The sequence below is a fragment of the Silene latifolia genome, chromosome 5, assembly GCF_048544455.1.
Source record: "Silene latifolia isolate original U9 population chromosome 5, ASM4854445v1, whole genome shotgun sequence".
Classification (NCBI taxonomy): Eukaryota; Viridiplantae; Streptophyta; class Magnoliopsida; order Caryophyllales; family Caryophyllaceae; genus Silene; species Silene latifolia.
This window is the reverse complement of record NC_133530.1, coordinates 23937076-23946561: the sequence shown is the minus strand read 5'-3', so window position 1 is coordinate 23946561 and position 9486 is coordinate 23937076. Positions and strand designations below refer to the sequence as shown.

The 9486-nt window shown below is 42.7% G+C and overlaps 2 non-coding genes across 2 annotated transcripts; one reads left to right on the top strand and one right to left on the bottom strand.

Moving 5' to 3' along the window:
- Positions 1-274: 274 nt before the first annotated feature.
- LOC141658250 (small nucleolar RNA R71) lies at positions 275-381 on the top strand. Its single transcript, XR_012549145.1, has one exon. It is a non-coding gene; the product is annotated as a small nucleolar RNA R71 (small nucleolar RNA).
- A 4948-nt stretch (positions 382-5329) lies between these two features.
- LOC141658197 (small nucleolar RNA R71) lies at positions 5330-5436 on the bottom strand. Its single transcript, XR_012549097.1, has one exon. It is a non-coding gene; the product is annotated as a small nucleolar RNA R71 (small nucleolar RNA).
- Between the last annotated feature and the right edge of the window lie 4050 nt (positions 5437-9486).

The following is a 9486-nucleotide window of genomic DNA, read 5'->3' as shown; positions in this document are numbered from 1 at the left end:
AGCCATTGCTTTCTCGAACTTCAAGTTGATAGTATCGATATGGGAGCTAAGTTGAGCACCTAATTGAGTAATGGAGTCCACTTCATGCTTCCCTCCTCTAGTAGCCTTGCGAGGCCTACTATATTGTAAGTTATGGATTGCCATCTCTTCAATTTTGTTCCAAGTTTGGTTGTCATCAACCTCCGTGAACATCCCATTTGATCCCATGTTGAGAATGTTCCTAGAATCTTCATAAAGACCGTTCCAAAATTGTTGTACCAAGAACCATTCGCTAAGTCCATGGTGAGGACATGAGCGACAAATTCCCCTGAACCGCTCCCAAGCTTCATAAAAAGATTCTTCATCCCTCTGCTTAAAACCCGTAATTTGAGCTCTTAGCATGTTAGTCTTTTCCGGTGGATAGAACTTTTTGTAGAAAGCTAGAGCCAATTTCTTCCAAGAATCAATTCCGAGAGTAGCCTTATCAAGGCTCTTCAACCATTGTTTGGCGCTGCCAATTAGAGAAAAAGGAAATAAGACCCATCGAATTTGGTCTTGAGTTACACCAGTTTGAGAAATCGCATCACAATAGTCACAAAAAGCCTCCATATGAGAATGAGGGTCTTCACTAGGCATCCCCCCAAATTGGATTCTTTCGACTAATTGGATAAAGGCGGATTTGGCAATAAAATTTCCGGTTAGATGTTGTGGTGTGGGAGTACCATTGGGTAAATTATCCTCGGTGGGTACGGAATGTGATGAAAACTTAGGCATTGTGGGTTGATTTTATGTTGGATTTTGTGTTGGATTTTGTGTTGGGTTCTCCTCACCTTCTCTTGCAAAAGGGTTGATGAACTCAATAGTTGGTTGAATAATCTCACTAACACCTCTCAAAGTTCTCCTAGCAAGTCTTCTATTAGTTGTCAAAGTCCTTTCAATTTCACGATCAAAAGGTAACAAATCACTTTGTGACCTTCTAGACATGCAAAATATCAAACAACTCGAAAACAATTAGAAAAAACCATGAGGAGTTTTAATTCCCCAAGGCAAAGAAAGACACAACTAATTAACAATACAAGAAAATGTAAATCAAGTTAACACCGTCCCCGACAACGGCGCCATATTTGGTCGGACGATTTCGTTTTCGGCACTATATTCTATTTTTCGGAACAATTGTCGTTGGAAGTACCTAGACCAAAACACAATTTATAACTTCACAAACAACTCTACAATTAGTAAAGAGGCAAGTAAAGGTCCGATCCCAAGGGACGGGAATTGAGATGAGATTTCTATTGCAACTAGTGGTGTCTTAGGGGTGTCACAATTGGGGTTTGATGTAGAAGGTCACTAAACTAAAAAGCAATGAAAGTAAACAAGCAAAATGAAATGAAAGGGTTGTAAGCAATTGATAAAAAGCACTAGGGTGTCATGGGGTCATAGGGGAATCATGGGAATTGATCATACAAACATGTTCTCAAATTATAAGCAAGCAATTATTGTTGTGATGGATCGAGTTGGTTTATATCTTACAATCCTATGAAAGTTTGGGTCCCGGAGCCGAATCAATTAGATTGTACAACACCTACAAGTCGACTTAGTCTTTCCTACTCAACAACATGCATGGTCTAATGAGACTCGAGTTGGTTTATGTCTTACAAGTCTCATTGAAAAGGTAGGTGATGGGTAAAAAATGCAAGGATTCATAGGCTCGCATTTCATCAAACATAACATGTGCATGAGTCGAGATTCACAACAAGCAAGCAAATAAACCATGAAAACATATTATATTAAGCATGAATCATCCCCCATGTTGGTTTCCCCTAATTACCCATTAACCCTAGCTAGGTGACTACTCACTCATTATCATGTTGATCATGCTAGCAAGGTTGTCAATCATACCAACAAAGTAAAACATGATGAATAAATGAAAGTAATTAACAATAATTAAAAAGGGGTTAAGAGGATTATACCGACTAATGATTCCAATAATAAAGCAAGAATAAAAGAAGTACTTGATGCTTTATTGAGAGGTTGTCAATCTCCCAATAATAACCCAAATAATCTTCAATTACCCAAAATAAAGGATGAACAAGAGAGAGATTAAGGAAATAAAACTTGTATTAAAACTTGATTAATTGTTGATTACAAAACTAAAGAGGGATTTGATTGATATTAACTATACTAAAGATTGCTAAGAAGAACATGCTCTTCCAATTAGACTAATGGGGTATTTATAGTGAAAATTAGGTGGATGCATTAGGGTTAACTAAGGGCTTAAATGACGATTAAGTCCCTACTTAAGGAAACGCCGGTATTTTTCGAAGGAAGGCGGGCATCTTTCACGGAGGCTTGAAGAAGACGAAATTGTGTTGGACTGGAATCCGTGCGTCTTAGGCTCGGGACGGGCGGATTCTGGATCTGGGCACGGGCGGCTTTGGGAGAAGACGGCCGTTTTCTGGTGGCTGGTGCCCGGGCGTCTTAGGGAGAAGACGCACGGATTGTGCTGTTAAGGACGGGCGGATTCAGGGCAATCCGCACGGATTGCTGCTCAGCTTAGTTTCTTCTTCTTTTCTTCCCTTTTCTTCATAAAATCCTTGGGGATTTCCTCGGGGATGCAAGGATCTTTTCTCATCATTGCCCATATACTATAATATGTACAAAGGCCTTCTAATATTATCTCTCCTTGATGATTGGTCATTGAATTCAATCAATTTAGTCTTGTTTTGCCATGAAAATGCAAGATTCTTACTCCTTTCCTACCAAGGGATTAAAATCTCAAAGAATATGCAAAACAAAAAACTAAAGACAATAAATGACCCAAATATGCACTAAAAAGCATGGGAACAAGGCTAATTCGGGGGCTAAATATGCGCTAATTACGGTCACATCACTACCCACGACCACCATGACAACCCAGCACTCCCCTATCGCCGACTGACACCACCTCCGGCCACCACAGCAGCCACGACCACGTCTTGCCTCTCATCCATCCATCGACATCAACAAATGCAATCAACAATTCCTTGTTTGTCTATGCCGGCAAACCGGCAGCCGCCCTCCCCTACCGGTAGGCACCAACACAGCCTTGCTCTAATTCCAAAGTGCTTGCTACCGGCAAAACGACCGGCAGCCGGCTAACCGGCACGCAGCTCAATTCCTCTTCAAATCTCGCACAAATCGTGCTCTCTACCGGTGGCTCTTCTGCCGGTGCACCGGTAACCCGCACACACCATATTAATTCTTCCCCTTTCTTTAATGGTCTCGCTACCGGCACCTGTCCCGGCGGTCGGCAGGCCGGCAGGGCCCCCCTGCTCTGTTTTTGCCATGTTTTGACGGGTTAGGGAGGAGGCTGTGCGTGATTAGTTTTGCTGCTTTAGTTAGTTATTATTATTATTATTATTATTAGTTTAATAATATTATTATTCTTATTATTTAGTTCCTATTAGTAGTAGTATAAAACTAGTATAATGAGACTACTACAAACACCCTTACATTAGACATTACACCTTAGAAATAGATTAGAAATTAGACAAGTTCATCTTATTCTCTCAATATTGTAAGACAAAAACATCTCCAATTAATTTGCCCTTTAATCAAATTTGTAATCTTTACTAAATATTAGTGTAATTGTTCTCTAGATTATCCAAGTTCTTCTCTTTTCATTAGTTTACAATTAGTAATTTTGGGTTGTATTTGGAGAATTGAAGATTCCTTCCATATTTCAATCCAAGTTTTCATCTCTATGTTTCTTGGTATAATTTTTCCTCTTATTTATCTCTTTAATTTCATTTGTTTACATTTACTTTTTCTCTTCCTTGTTCATGTTTCCAATTGTTGTTCCTCACCCAAAGATTGAATCTTTGAGTTGTTGTGTCAAAGTTTATGCCTTTTTATTTTAATTTCATCTTAATTAGTTTCCTCTCATATTTTGTGTTGGATTATTGCATGATTAGTAGTAGAATTAATTCTTCCACCATGATTATGCTTAAAGAATCCATCTTTATTGTCTCTATTGTCTTTAGAACCATGATTAGTGAGTAGTCTTCTACTAGGACTCGGTTTGACCCGACATGAGTAACTTCACTAATTGAATCTCATAAAGGCTAATTATTCGGGGAAATTTGTGAGGGTGTTTAGAGGAATGACATGGTTTATGGATTGATTTTGGGTAGTGTCGGCTTGTAACCCTTGTCCACCAACGAGAGTTGGTTAGGTTGTAAATTGGATACCCGGAAGTTGGTCTTATCACTAACCTAGTTTGAGACCGAAAGGGAGAACCAAGGGAGGGTACCTCTAGACTAGCGTTTGAAATCGACCTCCGAGAGGAGGAGTGAGATGACCCGGAATACGATGATTACTTAATCACCTTGACCAAGTTCTTGACCACCTCGAAAATATGCATGTTTTTGGGGTTGTTGGGTGTTGAGTTAGGGATTCCGACCTTCGAACCCGAGAGGGGGGTCTTAGGCGAATTAGAGCCATCTCCTCCTCACCTTGTTACCCTTATGATTAGCCTAGGGAACTAATTTTGTGAAGTTACGAATTGTTGTGGGAAAACCCAGTTCTAGGCTTTTATTCATTTGATTTACAACTTAATCCTTTCTTGCTCGTTGTTACTTCTCTTGTTTAATTGCATTTTAATTTGTTAGTTTAGTTGTTAGATTATTACCATTACCTCATTATTGCTCGACTTAGCTAAGCTTAAAGATTAGAACGATTAATACTCTTCCTAGTTCCTCGTGGGATCGACCCTCAATAGTGTACAACGACTATCGTGCACTTGCGAGGTATAATTTGATAACCATCAAGTTTTTGGCGCCGTTGCCGGGGAGCAAAGGCTAGATATTAATCGTTTTATTCTAGTTTAGACTAGGTCTTTCTTTGTTACTAATCCCTTTCTTGAGTAGTGGAAGGTGTTTTAGAAGAACCAGACCCTTTTGAGTTTTTTGAGAATCCATTTGGAATTCCCGAAGAAGCAGCAATGGCCGCGGTTCCTATGAGGGACAATTTGGCTCCAAAGAAGGTGGTGAACCCAAGTATTATCAAGCTACCTATTCAAGCAAATAACTTTGATGTGAAGGCCACTTTTTTGCAACTAGTCCAAGGAAACAAATTCGGAGGGGGAGCCACCGAAAACCCCAATGAACATCTTAATGAATTCTTGGATAGTTGTGACATGTTTAAGGCAAATGGAGTGTTGGAGGATGCCATCCGCCTTAGGCTCTTTCCTTATTCCTTGAGGGGGAGTGCTAAGGAGTGGTTAAAGAGTTGTGAGTCCGATTCTCTTTGGACTTGGGATGATGTGTCCAAGGCCTTCCTAAACAAATACTTCCCACCACAAAGAACCGCAAGGATCAAGAGTAAGCTTCAAGGCTTCACTCAACAAGATGATGAGACCCTTTACGAGGCATGGGAAAGGTATAAGGGAATCCAAAGGTTATGTCCTCACCACGAGATCGGAGATGATGAGTTGATAAACAACATCTATGAGGGGTTGAACAATGAGATGAAGATGAACCCCAGCTAAACGTGTCAAGCTCGATTGCATTTGTATACACAAATTTTGTGATCTGTAAAATAAATGACAAACACAAAATGGTAACAAAATAATTTTATTAGATTTAAATGTTTCGAGTACAATATCTAATTTGATCCGCTGATTCGATCTCCACTACACTTGAATGACGATGGTTTAAGGAAGGTCGCGATGACTTTATTTCTCCTTTGACGGGATGTTGTTTTCTTCACCTTTGACTGCACGATTTCGAGTGCTTGACGTCGAGATTTGAAGAGATGAACGATTTGATGGAGGGTCGCTTGACTTGATCTCCGTAGGCGATTTAATTTGATGGAGGGTCGTTGGACTTGGTCTCCTTTGATGATTTGACTCCTTGGTGATGACGATGATGGCACGAGATTTGAAGTGCTTCGATGTCGATCTTTGGAACAATGCTTTGATCTTCTTTCTTGATGGAACTTAGAAGGATTTGATTTGTAGAGAGAATGATTTTTCTAGTCTTCTCCTTTTCTCCTCTATTTTTTCCATCCTTGTGAAAATGAGGAGGGACGTCGTATTTATAGGGAAGAGCCTCCTAAACCCTAAACTTAGGTGGGTTTGGACTTGGTAGTCATTTCGGCCCATTTTAGTGAATTTGACCCATTTCTCGGGTTTTGTCACCTTAATGAATCGGACTCGGCTAAATTTAATTAAAATGGACTACTTTAATTAAATTTCATCGAAATTAATTAATAATTTTTATACCAAGTATTTGACGGGTCAAAATTTTGACTTTGACATTCGACGTGGCACTTATATAAATTTTACGTGCCTACAGGCTCATGTCAATCATTTCAAACATAAAGAAAGTTAGAAAATTCAAAAATGAAGTAAACAAAAGGTTCATACCTGACGTCCTCGACTGCCATCAAGTGCCTCGACGGCAGTAGCCCCTAGCCGGTTGGCTACCCTCCACAAAGCTACGAACCGAGATGGTGCTACCTGCATTACAATAAACAAGGATTCTCAATGATTGGACAAAATTAAACAAATGTATTCTTATGCAAAAGCTAATCGAGTTGGGGAACTTACCCTCCGAATCAGATGCTGCCACTCGTTCAAGCCAGCATCTGTCACCGCCTCGCCAAAGTCGCGAAGCTCGGAGATCGCCGTCATCCCCGCCGCATCAGTGTACTCGAGGGTCTCGGGGTACGCTGGGGGCTCGACGCCCGCCGCCTCAACCTCCTGTAAAATCCAAATGGTCTGAGTAATCGGTGATCATTCATCATGTTTTCAAGCCAATTCGAAAGAAAAATGAAGCACTTACCAAGACCGGCCAGTACGCTAATCTCCGGTGAGTGAACACGTAGTAGTCCTCGTCGGGAAGAAGGAGAGCATCACCGCCGACATCTCCCAGGTCAGCCTCCCTCTCAGCATCAGAAGGCTCCCTAAACATCGTCCGAGGAGGATCGATGGGGACCGTGAAGACATCTCGAGAGCACTGGCGAGTCAAACGCTCGCCCAAGTACCACATGGGACCCGTCGACGTCCTCAGCAGCAACCGGCTCGAGCTCCTAGGTCGAAGGACCTCAGCCACAAAAGGAGGGACGCCAGCGTAGTCCACCCAAGGCCTGGGCACCCACTAAGACAGGACAAACAAGAGGTCATTCTTATGATCGTTTCTAAGAGAAGTGATGAAATAACAAACAAAGGAAAGTGATTAAATGATACTCACGCCATCTAACTGCAGGGCGTTCACGTCCCGGCGACAGACATCGTAAGAAGAGCGCTGGCTCTTCCTACGGCACATTACCCAATCCCTCACAATGGGATAAGCTCCCGCCCCCGGCTCCGTCCTCTTAGGCGCGAAGCTCGAAAAGTAGGAGTACACCCACGCCTGCAAAACATGATAACCAATGACGATCATTTGTGATTCGATAAGGAAAGGAAATGATCTTTCATGGTACGAAATGAAGGTTCATACCTCCAGCAGTAGTCCAGGGCCGACAGTAGTAGGAGAAGTCCCCTTCTTTACCAGCTCCGGACGAACCATGGCCTTCATGTAGAGAGTGAGGACCGCAAAGCCGGGAGTGACCCAGTCCCAATGACCTAGGTCACTCAAGTCAAAAAGGAAGGGAAGAAGATTCGTCGACAGCTTCTCCCCCTTGTCTCCAACATAGAGCGAAGACAAGAACCACCAAAGCCACATACGGGCTCTCTGCTCCGCAGTGCAAGGAGGTGGAGCCGTCTCCCTCCCATCGATCGTCACCATCGTCAGGATCTTCCCAGCAAAGTAATCCCTGACGTAGGAACTCGGCACCAACCCGGGAACCGCGGCAGCTTTCACCGCCAGGTTCCAACCGATCAAGCTCCTAGCCTTACCCGAGTCCACTCTCATGGCCGTCGACGGCCACACCACAGCCTCAGTCCCACACGGCAAACCAGAAATCATGCCGTAATCCTCCAACGTGACCCCAACCTCGCCGAAGGGCATGTGAAAGGTCGAGGTCGTGTCCTAGAACCGATCAAGAAAAGCTCGAACCAGGCAAAGGTTAGCACGGATCTTCCTCCCCTTGATATCCCTCCACACTCGTACCAAGGCCCCAAAAGCTCCCAACTCGATGATGGTCTGCTCCTCCGCTGACAGCCTCCCGTAAGCCTCCATCATCGTCGTGTAACCCGAAAAGGACCTGATGTTCCCGACCTCCTATTTTGATTCAAAGCAAGAGCTATCTTTAGCTCGAATGAAAGATAAAAGGAATAGCAAAAGAAGGACAAGGAAGGTAAATGAAAGAATGATGAGTTCAATTTACCAAGCTCTTCACCGTCCTGTAGGACAGGTGACTCTCCGCTGCCCAGATGAGATGTCGGCTATCCCATCTCTCAGCCCACTCCGGTGCTCCCCTCAGCTGACGACCACTTCGTCCGACGTTGGCCCGCCTCGGGGCCTCCTCCTCAACAGCCTCCTCCTCGACGACCGCATCCTCAGCAGCCGCCGCTGCAGCAACAAAAGCCTCCTTTAACGCCTCCTCGAGCGTAAGAGAAGGGTCAAGAATAGTGTCCACGTCCATGGGATCTCTCCCTGACATAGAAGCCTCATTACCTGCCTAATTAAAGTGAATTAGACCGCGTCAAGTGACGGCGAGCCTTAGTTAGGGGATTTTCAAGCTTTCAAAGCTCCAAAATCGCTCTTTTCTCGCCATCTTTGGCCATTTCTCCCAAAACCCGTCCGCTCATGTGGTAATATGAGTCAAGTCAAGTCTAAATTCAAGCCTAGTCATGGGTTCGAGTCGGAATTTCGACAGCATTTCGTTATAACGGTGATTATGCCCTAGAAAAGTATCCTGAAAAAGCCGTCACAAATCAAAACTCCGAGATGGTAGGAAGTTTACCCATAACACAAGGATTCCAAATAGCAAGTTTCGTCACAAATGGGAAAACCTAAGGCTATTTTCGAAGCGATTTACGACTCAGCTATGAGACCGTCACAATTTCACTCAAATGCTCAATACTCAATGAAAATTCGAAATGAACACATGGTTATTGTTTTGTGTGGATTTTGCGCAAGGCGAAATCAGGTCAGGGTAGAGTTGTGTAAGGTTAACTAGCTCTAGATAGTCTGTTGGTCAGGTTGTCAGGGTACAATAAGAAGCTGTAAATAAAATAATGATAACAATAATGAGACAAAGAATTTTGTACGTGGAAAACCCTGAATGGGAAAAAACCACGGGCACCAAGCCAGGACAGGATTTCACTATGTAATTTGGGAGAATAATTGTACGACTATGACAATGCTTATTTTTCTCTATGTATTGTGTATGTAAATGTAGGCTTCTTCTTGTGTGTATATGATGTGTCTCCAATATCTTCAAAGTGCTCCTTATATAAGCTCTAATCTTGAACGGCTGCTTGATATCGTATTGAATGCGGATTATTCTCCATTATTGCCTGTAATAATAGCTAATATTCCTCCCTTAATTACTGCATTTACTGCGAGATCTTCTCATTTA